At 42.1% G+C, this 13301-nt stretch overlaps 1 long non-coding RNA gene across 1 annotated transcript; it reads right to left on the minus strand.

The window, feature by feature from the left end:
* Positions 1–10898: 10898 nt before the first annotated feature.
* Positions 10899–12831, minus strand: LOC112392552 (uncharacterized). The gene is made up of 3 exons (XR_003001707.1): positions 12703–12831; positions 11393–11577; positions 10899–11084 (listed from the first exon to the last, which is right to left on the minus strand). It is a non-coding gene; the product is annotated as an uncharacterized LOC112392552 (long non-coding RNA).
* Positions 12832–13301: the final 470 nt, after the last annotated feature.

Raw genomic sequence — 13301 nt, forward strand, 5'->3', positions numbered from 1 at the left:
AGCTCAGACAGCTTCTGAGTAATAGAATGGATGAAAAACCAGGTTTCCCAAGGCGAAGGTCTTTCTGCCAAACCATGACTGCCCTGTAAACTGGGCCACTACGATGATGACAAAATAGATTTATAATTCTACCCTACACATAAACACTATCAAGTATCTAGTTTGGTAAAAAGGTGGGTTTTTAGTGGGTCAGCAGGTGAGAACAGCCAAAAAGTCAGGTCTCTAAGTTTATAAACAAAGCTTATAACTGCCCCAGGAAAAATATGACCTGTGTTAATGGCAAACTGACACAATAGAATGTAGAGTTGGCTCCTATCCCAAACATCCTTGGGTAGGATAACGCTAATAAGATATGACCCTAAGGTGAGATGATGAACTAGTGAAATTGGCAGAGCCAAGAGTACAAGTAAAGATAGTTGCTTTGAGATGTAGTTGAGGCCACTATAACAAGGAACAAATTTAAAACAATAAGCCAAAGGGCCTGAGAACTACATCATCTTTGGCAAGTCGCTTTTCTCTCTGGTTTTCTCACCTCTGAAAGTGAGGAAGTCGGACTAGATGGCCTCTAAGGCCATCTGTTAATCCATTCATTCTACAAATAGGCACTGAGTGATTTTTTTTTTTTTTAGTTCCAGGCACTGATGATACTAGTTGAGTAAAGATGGATGAGGTCACTTCTCTCAAGGAGTGGTGGGCGTTAGACAATAAAAAAACAAGAAAAATATCAGAGAGTAATAAGTGTTATCCATAGAATTAAAATAGGCTGATAGTAGAGAAAATGACTGAATAAGTACTCTAGGTGGGTACCCTGGGAAGGATTCTCTGAGGCGGTGACTTTTTAGATAAGAAGAGAATATTGAATGTGTGCTGTGAGAATGAGAGAGAAGCTCATTCTAGGCAGAGGAAGAGCTGGGTCAAAAACTCTAGGGAAGGAATGAGCCTGGTGGTGTGAGGAACCAAAGGAAGGGTTGGTAGACCAGAGCTAGGACATGTATGGTTCTGTAAATCGTAAAGACTTGGAGGATTTTAAGCAGTGGCGTGATCTGATTTATGCTTTTAAAAGTTTGCTACGTGCAAGCTTGGAAGCAGGGATCCCAGGTAAGAAGCTACCGCAGTAGCCTAGAAGAAATATTATGATGTCTTTGCCTAAGGTAAGAGTCAAGAAAATGCAGAGAATTGGACAGATTCAAGGTATTTATGGGAGTAGAACCCATAGTGTTTGTAGATAAATAGTTTTCGTGGGTAAAGTGAAAGAAATGAATCAAGGGTAATTGTCAGATTAGGGGCTTGAGCAAGTAGCTGGATTTTGGTGCCGTTTTCCAAAATGGGAAGAAAGAGGTATGTAAGGGCTAATTAGGATGTTATCCAGACAGCAGTGACTCAAGAGTTCTGTACTGGTCATGCTAAGCACTAGACGCCTACTGAACATTTGTATGAAGATGTCAAGGAGGCAACTAGAGTCAGGAGTCCTGGGGATACAACACAGTTAAAGATAAACGTCTGGGAGTCATTAGCATAAAAATATGGACTAGATGGCATCACCTAAAGAGACCTGGTAGACAGAAGAGAAGAGGTGAGTACAGGATCCTGAAGCACTCTTACATTAGAGGTCAGGTTGAGGAGGTGGACCTAACACAGGAGGAGAGAAAAGAGTGGCCAACGTGATCAGAGGTAGCAGCAATCTTGGGAGAATGAGGTATCCAGGGAAACTTTAAGAAGCGGAAACCAATCCAGTGTATTAAATGCTGCTAGGAGGTCAAGTTACAATAATACCAGAAAGATCAAGTATGTGAGTCCACATAAAGGAAATCATGTTTAAGGATCCAGCTCTGTCTACAACTAGTTTCTGTAACCTTGAGGGCTTGGGGAGGAACTCTCAACAATATGTTAGACGAGAGGTCTAGAGCGTTAAATTGAAAGTCCATAGCGGGACAGTCTAGTGTGACTGTCCCAAAATGGAGAAAATCTCAAGCATCAAGAGGATAAAGAAACATGTGGTTTCAGCAGAGTCACTGAAACAAGGAGAAGGAGGTACATCAAGATAGATGTAATTATCGTGAGGCGTAGAATGGATCTACACGCAGTAATTACAGAAATAAGGATTATATGTCAATTGGCACCAGTCCAGAAGTCAAGTTTCGTGATAGCTATCATGTAACTACTAGAGTTTTCACCTCTAATAGTTGGGTATGTGGCACAAACTTAAGAATGCTTCTTCTGGGCTTCCCTGGTGGCACAGTGGTTGAGAGTCCACCTGCCGATGCAGGGGACGCGGGTTCGTGCCCCGGCCCGGGAAGATCCCACATGCCGCGGAGCGGCTGGGCCCGTGAGCCATGGCCAATGAACCTGCGCGTCCGGAGCCTGTGCTCTGCAACGGGAGAGGCCACAACAGTGAGAGGCCCGCGTACCCCAAAAAAAAAAAAAAAAGATTCTTCTTTGGGCTAGAACTGTCTTCAGAATTCATAAGAATTCGTAAAGCTGATTATTCTGAGGACATACGTCAGCATGAACCTAATAGCTCTACCTTAAAATGGGTACGAATTTAGTAGTGGGGAGAGGAGACCATGATAAGCAATACAGTGGGGAGGTAGATGAGTCCAAGGTGCAGAAATAGCAGGAAGAGCTTTAGGAACCCACGCACATATCTCACAGGGAATTTTTTGTTGTTTGTTTGTGCTGCCGTAATAGAAATTATCTCAATCTTCTCAAGACTTCAATACACATTTACACAAATAAATATGTCATGTGCTTAGAGAACACTCTGTAGGTCCTGACACGTAGGAATCTCCCAATTAAAAAGCCAACTCATCACCCAGTTACTCTACAGTGCACTTTACAGTTGACAAGCCAAGTCTAAGCACACAGAGCTTCCAGCATTCTAACTTTTAAAATATGAACAGAAAACCAGTGAGTTGAAGAAAGCCTCTAACATAAAAGATAGAGACATCAAAACAGAAGCAAGGAGGAAAGAAAACTCAAAAAAGAAAAGAAGAAAAATTTAAAAAACTTATATTTAATGACCTCAGAAAGAGAAGATAAGCTTATGGTTAAAACAAGGTCAGGATGCTATTAAGAAAAAGGAAAAGGAATAAGCAGACATTATTATTAGGATAAGAAAGCATTCTTAGAAATGTAAATATGAGAGCTAAAATTACATGGATAAATATACATTTACATGCATATTGTATATATATGGAAAACAGGAAAATACCTCAAAACCTTTAAAAAATGGGACAGAAAAAAAGATGAAACTAGAAGGCCAATCCCAGAGGCCCGACAGCCTACCGTAAGGATCCACAAGAGAAGAATGTGAAGCAAAATAGTACAAGAACATTTTATGGACCTGCAAGAACATTTTCTGGACCTGCAGAAAAGTCCTCCTGAACACCCAGCACAATAAATGAAAAATACCAATCACTGCTGTAAAATTTCAGAATACCAGGAAGATAGTAAAAGACAGGTCACATGTAAACAATCGAGGATAAAAGGGCAGTGGACACTATACCCAGGGCTATCAAACTAGAATACAAACACTTGCTAACATTTAAGATCTAAAAATTATTTGTCTCCCATTCACCTTTTCTCAAGAAGTCTTCTAAAGGCCTGGCTTCCCCCTAAAGCAATAAGGTACACCCAAAAGAAGTGATATCCAGAAAATGAGTTGACAATACTGAAAATCAACCCTACTATGACAGCAGGTACAGGTATAGTAAACAAGCAAAATCCAGAGGAAAATGAGAGCACAGGGACATGCAGGAGAAAGAGTTCTAGTGTTAAAAAAAAAAAAAAAAAACCAATTGCTTATCGGGTAAACTTGCTTGTGTAGAAAGTTTTCTCAAAGGCTGTGCTGCTTCAGTTTGGGAATGTGGATACAAAAGCCAGACGGGCCGGGCTCCAATGCTGCCTCTGCCACAATGATCTTACATCCCCGTGAAGCACAGGCAGCCTCCCGGTGCTTCATGTTTCCCATCTATAAAATGTGGATCGTAATGTACCTGCCGCACAGAGTTTCTTAAAAAATTAAATACACTACTTAATGTGTTAAAATAGTGTTTTGAATATTACAGGCACTCGGAGGGGCTGAGAAAACATTAACGACGTGTACAGAGAAAAGTAAGTACATTTCTAAAACGTAAGTAATTTATCAGCTCTAGGAAAAAAAATAACAATTGAATAAGAAAGGAAACGTAATGATAATAGACTCGGCTCAACAGTGAACATTCCATTGTCAGATAATACAAATAGTAAAAACTGTAGTGTAAAAAATTGGAAGGATGGAGGAAGGGTAAAGGGATATGAGATACCTCTTTACCACAATAGGAAGTGAATTAGAGGTAGGAATTCTATGTAGAATGAGGACTTAAATATTAAAATGAATGAAGAAATGTTTATGAAGAAATATGTTTAAGATAGTCCTGAAAGAACAGGACATGGGTAATGATGGCCCTTTGGGTACCATGATAAGTGACTGAGTGACTGAGACACACGCAGGGGGACCAGGGACTGCTCTGCTGCTGGGCTTCCAGAGCACCAGCTTCCATGAGGGACCTGAGGGTGAGGGGTCCACCATGGGGTTGGCACTGCTGGGAACAATGCTAGGAAGGGAAGAGTTGCCCTCCTTAGCATTCCATCATACAAACCCCGAACATGGGTCTCGCCTATTCTGGGAAGGTTCTTTTCTGGTCTGGAATAGGGCCTGATGGGCAGCCCCATCCCAAAAATTCATGGGGGAGAGATTCCCTTTTTGACCTCCACCAACTAGGACATAGGCACCGCCTAGGACATAGGATAAGCTTGGCTCGACACTACCACCATTCATTTTGTTAAAAAAAAAAAAATTACATTTTGGTTTGAAATCACAGTTTCTAAAACAACAAGTCATGACAAAATTGATATTTGAATGCACCTGACCAACACGTAAATAAAGCAATCAATAACCCTGTTGTGCTCTGAAATTAAACAGATGAAAAGGATGGTGTCCATGACAAGTAGAAGAATGAGAGAGACCTGATATTGCCTGGGCTCCAGCTGATGTTTCAAAGCCAAGCGGTGAGTACCCTGACGACCGTCTCCAGGTATCAGTGCTGGCTGGCACGCTTCCACCCCAGTCACCCATCACTGGGCTTTGCCTTCATCCCTGGTACTCAGGTATCCTTGTGGTACTCAGCTCCCACACTGTCTTTTTTTTCTCTTTTTTGTGGTACGCAGGCCTCTCACTGTTGGCCTCTCACTGTTGCGGCCTCTCCCATTGCGGAGCACGGGCTCCGGACGCGCAGGCTCAGCAGCCATGGCTCACGGGCCCAGCCGCTCCGCGGCATGTGGGATCTTCCCGGACCGGGGCACGAACCCGTGTCCCCTGCATCGGCAGGCGGACTCTCAACCACTGCGCCACCAGGGAAGCCCCCACACACTCTTTAAGGGCTGAATAAAACCACAAGACTAGCCAGCGTGGAGGAAGTCACTTAATAAGCACTTTCCTATCTGGGGGGACAGGTGTGTTTGGATTTCAGTGAAGGAAGTGAAATTTCAACAGCTGAGTTCAAGAAAGCTGCTCCAGAAACCCAGAGGGAGATGTAGGGGTCTTGTGTTTTGTACTGTATCTTGGCAACCCTCCTGGCTGCTGCTGACCCATGGCAGAGGCCCGGCTCCTTTTGCAATGGGCCTCGAGGTGATCATATTTCCAACCATGTCAAAAGTGTGCTATAGCCACGGGACTCCTTGCTTGGGTCACAGAAACACCAAGACACCACCTGAGGATGAAATCCCACAGAAAATAGAAACCAATAGACATTTCACGGCACCCATGGGAAGTGAGGATTCCTCACCTCCTCATTCCTCACACTGAAGAAACAAAATAAGTGCAGATGGATTTTTTTTTTAGAACATCTGAAATCCTGAGTAAATGGCCTTGGATTTACAATGCCCATGGATTTCTGGTGTTTTAATAATACGCAGGAATAATAATACGCAGGAATTTGGGGTTTAATTCCTCTAAGCATTTTCCTATAAAAGGGATTCACCCCAGCCATTTTTTCTAGACAATATTTCACTTTCTCACTTTTTTCCCTCTAGGTTACAGCTATGATAAAAAGAAGGGAGGCTGAGGAAGGGAACAAATATTTATAATGGCCTAGAAGCTTTGCCTGTATACCATGCTCCTTCTCACAAATCCAAACACAGACCTTTGCTTCCTCTTATGCACTGCCACTAACAAAGAGATTACATTCCATTTATTCATGGAACTCATCGAGGACGATACCATCAGTTCAAAATGTGAGTGAATGCGCTCATCTCTTGGTTATCAAGATTCTTGCTGCTGTGACTCATTTCTCTATTTTGTCAAGTATTTAAAACTCTTCATGATTCGTTGTTTCTTACCTTGCCCAATGAAAGTTGGCAAGCACTGTTATCCTCACTTAATAACCCACGTTACCCAGGGAATAGCCTGGATTAGAAGCTATGATACTCAAAGCTCCTGGATAAGCGCTCTGAGTCTCCTGTCTAGACTCGATGAATAATTCATAGATCTAGTTGGTGGGTGTCCAGTTAGGAGCCTGGCAGAGTTGATTGCTTCAGAGCCAAGACATCCAGGGCCTTACTCTTGCCTCATTTTCCTCCTTTCTCTCCGACTGCTTCTTCTTAAGGGAAATCTTCTCATTTCACTGTTCTTTTAAGAGTTGGTACAGCCCAAGATTCTGGTGCCAGCCCTCTCCTTGGTTATTCTCTTCTTCACTCATTCAGCCAAAGAGCATTTGAACTCCTAGCACATGGGCATGGCAATTGCCTGTCGGCTTTCAGGTCTACTTCTGGCTCTTCCCCTGTTCTCCTGTGTACTATAGGCTCCCTTGCCCTCTAGCTTCTGGTGATTACTTCCAACTGATGGGAGGTACGGTGTAAAATTGGAGGGAGGGAAAAAGAAAGAAGACCAGATATTTCTTTCTCGCCCTCTTGCCCATCCTTCCTGTGAGCTTCAGGTCCTGGATCTCACTGGTCAACCCTCTGCACAGCCCCTACATGGTTCTAGCTCCTGTCAGATGACGGGTTCCCTTCCTCCCCGGCCCCTCCAGCCCTAGTGGTGGTAGCAGCTTCCTTTCTTCTTGTTTGGCTTGCCAGCTTTTCCATCACCCTTTTATCTGTATTAAACTATTAAACCCCATCTGCATGCAAGATTTAGAGGACTGTTTTCCTGGCTCTATCCTGACTGACACAGACAACATTCTTAGTTACAAGCTACAGAAATCACCCTTGACATGTTGGCAGGAAAGGATTTTACCACGAAAGCTATTGGAGAGATCAAAGAATCTCCGAGAGGACCCCAGAACCCAGCTCCGAGACTACAAGGGAAAGAACAGTGCTCGAAAATCTCCAGGCGACACCGTGTGGGGGAAGCCATGCTCGATGTCGTGGGTCGTGCCATGTGTGCCAGCAACACCGGATGCTGCAAGGTGCCATTCAGCTACCATCTGTCAACAGAATCAAATCTGGGCATCTCCTACTTCTTCATGACATTAGCTTCCCATTTAGAGAGTGTGGAGATGGGTACATCTAATGCTCAATGCCCAGGTCATGTGCCCAACCCTGGCCACAAGTGTATCTGACATTCTCCATTCCTGTCATGGGAGACGGGCTCTTTCTAGGCAGAATTCCCTAAACATACGATAGAGACCTGGATGCCTGAGTAGACCTTGAGACAAGGATTCAAGTGTAAGTGCTTTCTTTGGGAGTTGTGAAAATCCCAGGAATCACTGGTAAGGAAGTGGGGAAAGGAAGGGAGGGTAACTTATCAATCGAGTTATTGTTATGAGGTAACTAGATGTAAATCCTCCACGGGGGACTTGGAGCCAGTGTAGAAGACATGTCTCAGTCATTCCAGGGCCTAGGAGCTGAGTTATTTATATACCAGCTCTATCCCAAGCTGCTGAGAGCAGCTGGGGTGGGCCTTAATTCTCTTGCACTCCCAGCTTCCCTCCCCTACTAGTGAGCTGAGTGGCCCTCATGGGCCAGAGCAAACCTTCAGGCAAATAAAAGCAGTGGGGAGAGCAGCTGAAAAGGTAAGGGAGAGATGATGCGACAGGGAACCTACCACATCAGCCACGGTGGATAAGAAGAGCGAAGGTCCACTAGGAACTGCTCAGCGTTGAAGATATGACAGTGGATAAGAGAGAAGCATTCCTGGCCTCACTAAGCTCATGGTCTCAAGACTCAGACATGACAACAGGCAAGTACAATATACAGTGGGACAAGAGCGGTAATAGAGGCAGCCCTACGCAGCTAGAGGTAGACCTCAAGCCTCTAAGACCCAGGAGCCCAGAGACAGCACCCTACTCATTTTCCCATCCCCATTGCCTAGGATGGTACCTATTCACTACATGTTTTCTGGCCCAAGATTGACCTGCCAGGCACAGTTCTGGTCTGTTAGATTCATGGTCTCTACGTAGGTGTGTCCCCACCTTACAGGGAAGAAAGTTAAGGCACTCGTGATTATTCCTCACCACCTGACTACCCCGAGTGATTCTTCGCATTTCAGCTTTGCTGTAATTTCTCCAGAAGTTTTGCCTGCATTTCCAAGCCTGGGCTAACCTACCGGAGAACTTACGCTCTGGAGTGTCACTGGCAACTCATTCCCAAGTATCCTCCTGAGCTAAGCTCTTAGAGAGCAGGAACCATATGTCCGTTTTGTTTAGCAACATACACGCAGCATCCAGGCTAGTGCTGGCGCTTTCTAGATGCGCAAGCCTCCCGTATGCTGATGACTTTTGGAATGATGTGAATAAATGAATAAGGCTCAGAGAGGTTGAGTAACCTGACCAGTCACACAGCTAAGACACGGCAGAATTGAGGCTTGAACTGCAGTCTGTCTGACCCCCAAATATCTCCTCTGCCTTGCTGAGCATTAAGCAACTTATCTGTCTATGGCAACTAGAAAATTTAACTTGGCTGAAAGGCTGCTGCTCTAAGGTCAGAAGTCATGGGGCAGGAAGTGTCTAAGAACTTCCCATATTCATGAGGCTGAGGAATGATCAAGCAGAACTCTGGACCTAAAGCTGGAAGAAGGTTTTTACAGGATATGGCAGGATGGGACAACCTTTAAAAGTCCCTGAAACTAGAACATTCTGTGACACCGTACACAAAAATAACCTCAAAATGGATTACAGACCTAAATGTAAGACCTGATACTCTAAAACTCTTAGAGGAAAACAGAGGCAGAACACTCTGCCATAAATCGCAGCAACCTAGAGTAATGGAAATAAAAACAAAAATAAACAAATGGAACCTAATTAAACTCAAAAGCGTTTGCACAGTAAAGGAAACCATAAACAAAACGAGAAAACAACCTACAGCATGGGAGAAAATATTCACAAAACAACCGACGAGGAATTAATCTCCCAAATTTACGAGCCGCTCATGCAGCTCAATATCAAAAAACCAAACAACCCAATCAAAAAATGGGCTGAAAACCTAAATAGACATTTCTCCAGAGAAGACATACAGATGGCTAGATTCTCAACATCACTAATCATTAGAGGAACGCAAATCAAAGTTACAAGGAGGTACCACCTCACACAGGTCAGAATGGCCATCATCAAAAAATCTACAAAGAATAAATGCTGGAGAGGGTGTGGAGAAAAGGGAACCCTCTTGCACTGTTGGTGGGAATGTAGATTGATACAGCCACTATGGAGAACAGTATGGAGGTTCCTTAAAAGACTAAAAATAGAATTACCATATGCCCCAGCAATCCCACTCCTGGGCATATACCCAGACAAAACTATAATTTGAAAAGATACAAGCACACCTATGTTCATAGCAGCACTATTTACAACAGCCACGTCATGGGAGCAACCTAACTGTCCATCGACAGATGAATGGATAAAGAAGATGTGGCACACGTATACAATGGAATATTACTCAGCCATAAAAAGGAATGAAACTGGGTCAGTTGTAGAGATGTGGATGGACCTAGAGACTGTCATACAGACTGAAGTAAGTCAGAAAGAGAAAAACAAATACCGTATGCTAACACATATATCTGGAATCTAGAAAAACGGTACAGATGAACCAGTCTGCAAGGTAGAAACAGAGACACAGATGTGGAGAACAAACGTATGGACACCAAGGGGAGAAAGCAGGGGCGGTGGGTGGTGGTGGTGGGATGAACTGGGAGATTAGGATTGACCTATATACACTAAGATGTATAAAACAGATAATAAGAGCCTGCTGTATAAAATAAATAAAATTCAAAAAAGAAAAGATACACGCACCCCAAATGTTCACTGAAGCACTATTTTACAACAGCCAAGACCTGGAAGCAGCCTCAGTGTCCATCAACACATGAATGGAAGATGTGGTACATACACACAATGGAATACTACTCATCCATAGAAAAGAATGAAGTTATGCCATTTGCAGCAACATGGATGGACCTGGAGATTATCATACTACGTGAAGTAAGTCAGACAGAGAAAGACAAATATATGATACCGCTTATATGTGGAATCTAAAAAAATGGTACAAATGAACTTATTTATGAAACAGAAACAGAGTCACAGACTTAGATAAACAAATTTATGGTTACCAAAGAGGAAAAGTAGAGGGGAGGGATAAATTGGAGTTTGGGATTAAAATATACACACTACTATATATAAAATACATAACAAACAGGGACCTACTGCATAGCACAGGGAACTATACTCGATATCTTATAATAACCTATAATGGAAAAGAATCTAAAAAAGAATCTATCTATATATCTGAATCACTTTTCTGTGTACCTGAAACTAACACATCATTACAAATCAACTATATTTAAATAAAGATCGTACCTGTTTTTCTGAAAACTGGTGAGCTCACCTGAATGAAGAATATTGGAGGAAGAAGAGGAAGAACATTCTCTGCAAGATAGTGAATGAACACAGGCATTACCTGAAGTGTCCCGGAGAAGGATGCGGGAAGTCTGGACAGTGGCAGTGGGTATGCAGGAGACAGAGGGGCAGAGCATATACACACTGCTGTAATATAACGTAGAAAACCAACAAGGACCTGCTGTACAGCACAGGGGGCTCTGCTCAATCTTCTGTAATAACCTAAAAGGGGAAAGAATTAGAAAAAGAATGGATACATGTATAACTGAATCACTGTGCTGTACACCTGAAACTATGAAACTAACACAACATTCTTAATCAACTGTACTCCAATATAAACATTTTTAGGAAAGACTTAACTTTCTAAGGTTTTTAATCTCTAGGTAAAAATGTTCCGTCTAGCACCAGCAATGATTGACGTCATTAGCTTACTAAACCAATTTTAAAATACTGGAAACAAAGTGATTATAAGCAGCTGATCCATCATTTTTTTGCTCCTTTAAGACACTGCAGAAAAAGTCATGACCCACTTCCAGCTTTCAGATGTTCACGGAGCCCCATTCAAAATGCAGGGGAAGAGGAGAGCTGGTTTCGAAATCTCCAGTCAAAGCAATTCTTCTTCTGCCTTATTTATCAAGTTCTCATTCTCTCCTTTTGGCAAAATCAAAGAAAGTCATCCATCCTCCACGCATGCACTTTCCACGCTTCCTGGATTCTAAAATAGCCAAGAAGCAGCCTAGATTTATTAACAGCTTTTTGGTATGGGGAGGCCAGAGAAGGAAAAGACACGGAAAATGCGACACGAAACGTTCACAGGGATTACAATGCACATAGCCCGATTTTAGAGTGTTAAAATGTGGCCCCAAGAAAGCCTTAGAAGTGAAGACACATGCTAATTAAATATAAAGTCTTCAAGTAGTATTAATGAAGAGCCTATATATTTTGTCCAAATGAGACTGCTAGATATAACCAAAAAAAGTGGGAACAAAAAGAGGTTTCACAGAAATTACAGTTTTGAAGAAATATGCATTTTAAAATTTCCTTGCAGCATGTACAGTATTCAGATTTGTTTCTGAAAACTGGTAAATTGATTACATCAATCAATATTTACATGTATAATAATACAGGTGCTTTGACAATCAGTGTAAACTTTTCTTGGTAAAACTGAAGTAGGACCTAATTTCTACGTTAGCTCTTTTTCTTCTGGAGAAACATATGTCTGTGCCCCATCAGCTTTTAAACGGAAATCCATAAATGCAGCAAATCAGCTTAATAGCTCATCAGTCACCCTTTGACTCGATCGCTGATTCAGGAATTCAGAAGCGAACACCGGGTTGTAGTCATCCGGTTCTCACCACTTCAATATGTTCCAGCAAAGTCCACTCACAGTGCCCACCCATAGGGTTAGAAGGGCAGCCAAAGGCAAAACACCTTTCTCAAAGGATCAGTATTTCATGAACCCCTCAAAGATCAACATATAATCTAAGATACCACAGGGAGAATTAAAAGCAGGACAAAGACATTGAATGTATATACCAAATTAAGAGAAAGTGTGGAAAAAAACACTAAGATCAAGAATACATGCCCAAAAGGTACAGCACGTAGACTAGGAATAGAAAATACACTGATTTTCTGCTGCCTGGTCTTCTGGCCATAGCTGATCCCTAATCAACCTCAGAGCCAGATGCATCCTCAGAATCCATCTTAACACACTTTTTCAAAAAGCCACTCCAGACAATTGGAAATAGAACCGAGACAGAATTCTTTGCCCCCACTGCTGAAGATTGACTATTTTAAGCCATGGATATCTCCCATTATCTCGTACGCTGGCTACACTTACCTACATCCTTGAATGTGCCAGGCAAGTTCAAGCATCTGTGCCTTTGCTTATTCTGTTTCCTCTATCTGTAGAAATCTTAGGTATCCTTTGTGGCTCTATACAAAAATTGCCACTTTTATGAGGCATGCCCCATTCATATCCTCTAACCATAATAAATTGTTTGTAGTTCTTCATTTACTTCATGAGTTCCAGCTAGAGGAGCCTAAAGGATGTAAAAGAAAAATTTTACCAGATAATGATAGTAATCATTATTATTATATATAACATTATTTACATATAAAATATATTTCAGCCCAAATACAAAACTAGAGACGGAAATAATGATGAGAGTTATGAACTAAATCTCCCCCTCCTTTTTTTAATAAAGCTGTAGCTTCTACTGTAAAGTCAATATATGAAAGTTTAGATAAAGCCTGGATTCCTATTGTAAAATGTAACAATGATAGAAATTCAAACATAATATCCCTTTGTTTTGAGCTATAAAAACCCTATCAAGGCAAAACATCTTACTTCACAAAAGTTACTTTAAAAGTTAGCAAATTGTCATTCCCACCATGGGCTGACACCCAGAATCATAAGAGGGACTTTTGTAGAGTATA

The sequence above is a fragment of the Neophocaena asiaeorientalis genome, unplaced genomic scaffold (genome assembly GCF_003031525.2).
Source record: "Neophocaena asiaeorientalis asiaeorientalis breed wild unplaced genomic scaffold, Neophocaena_asiaeorientalis_V1.1 scaffold256, whole genome shotgun sequence".
Lineage (NCBI taxonomy): Eukaryota > Metazoa > Chordata > Mammalia > Artiodactyla > Phocoenidae > Neophocaena > Neophocaena asiaeorientalis.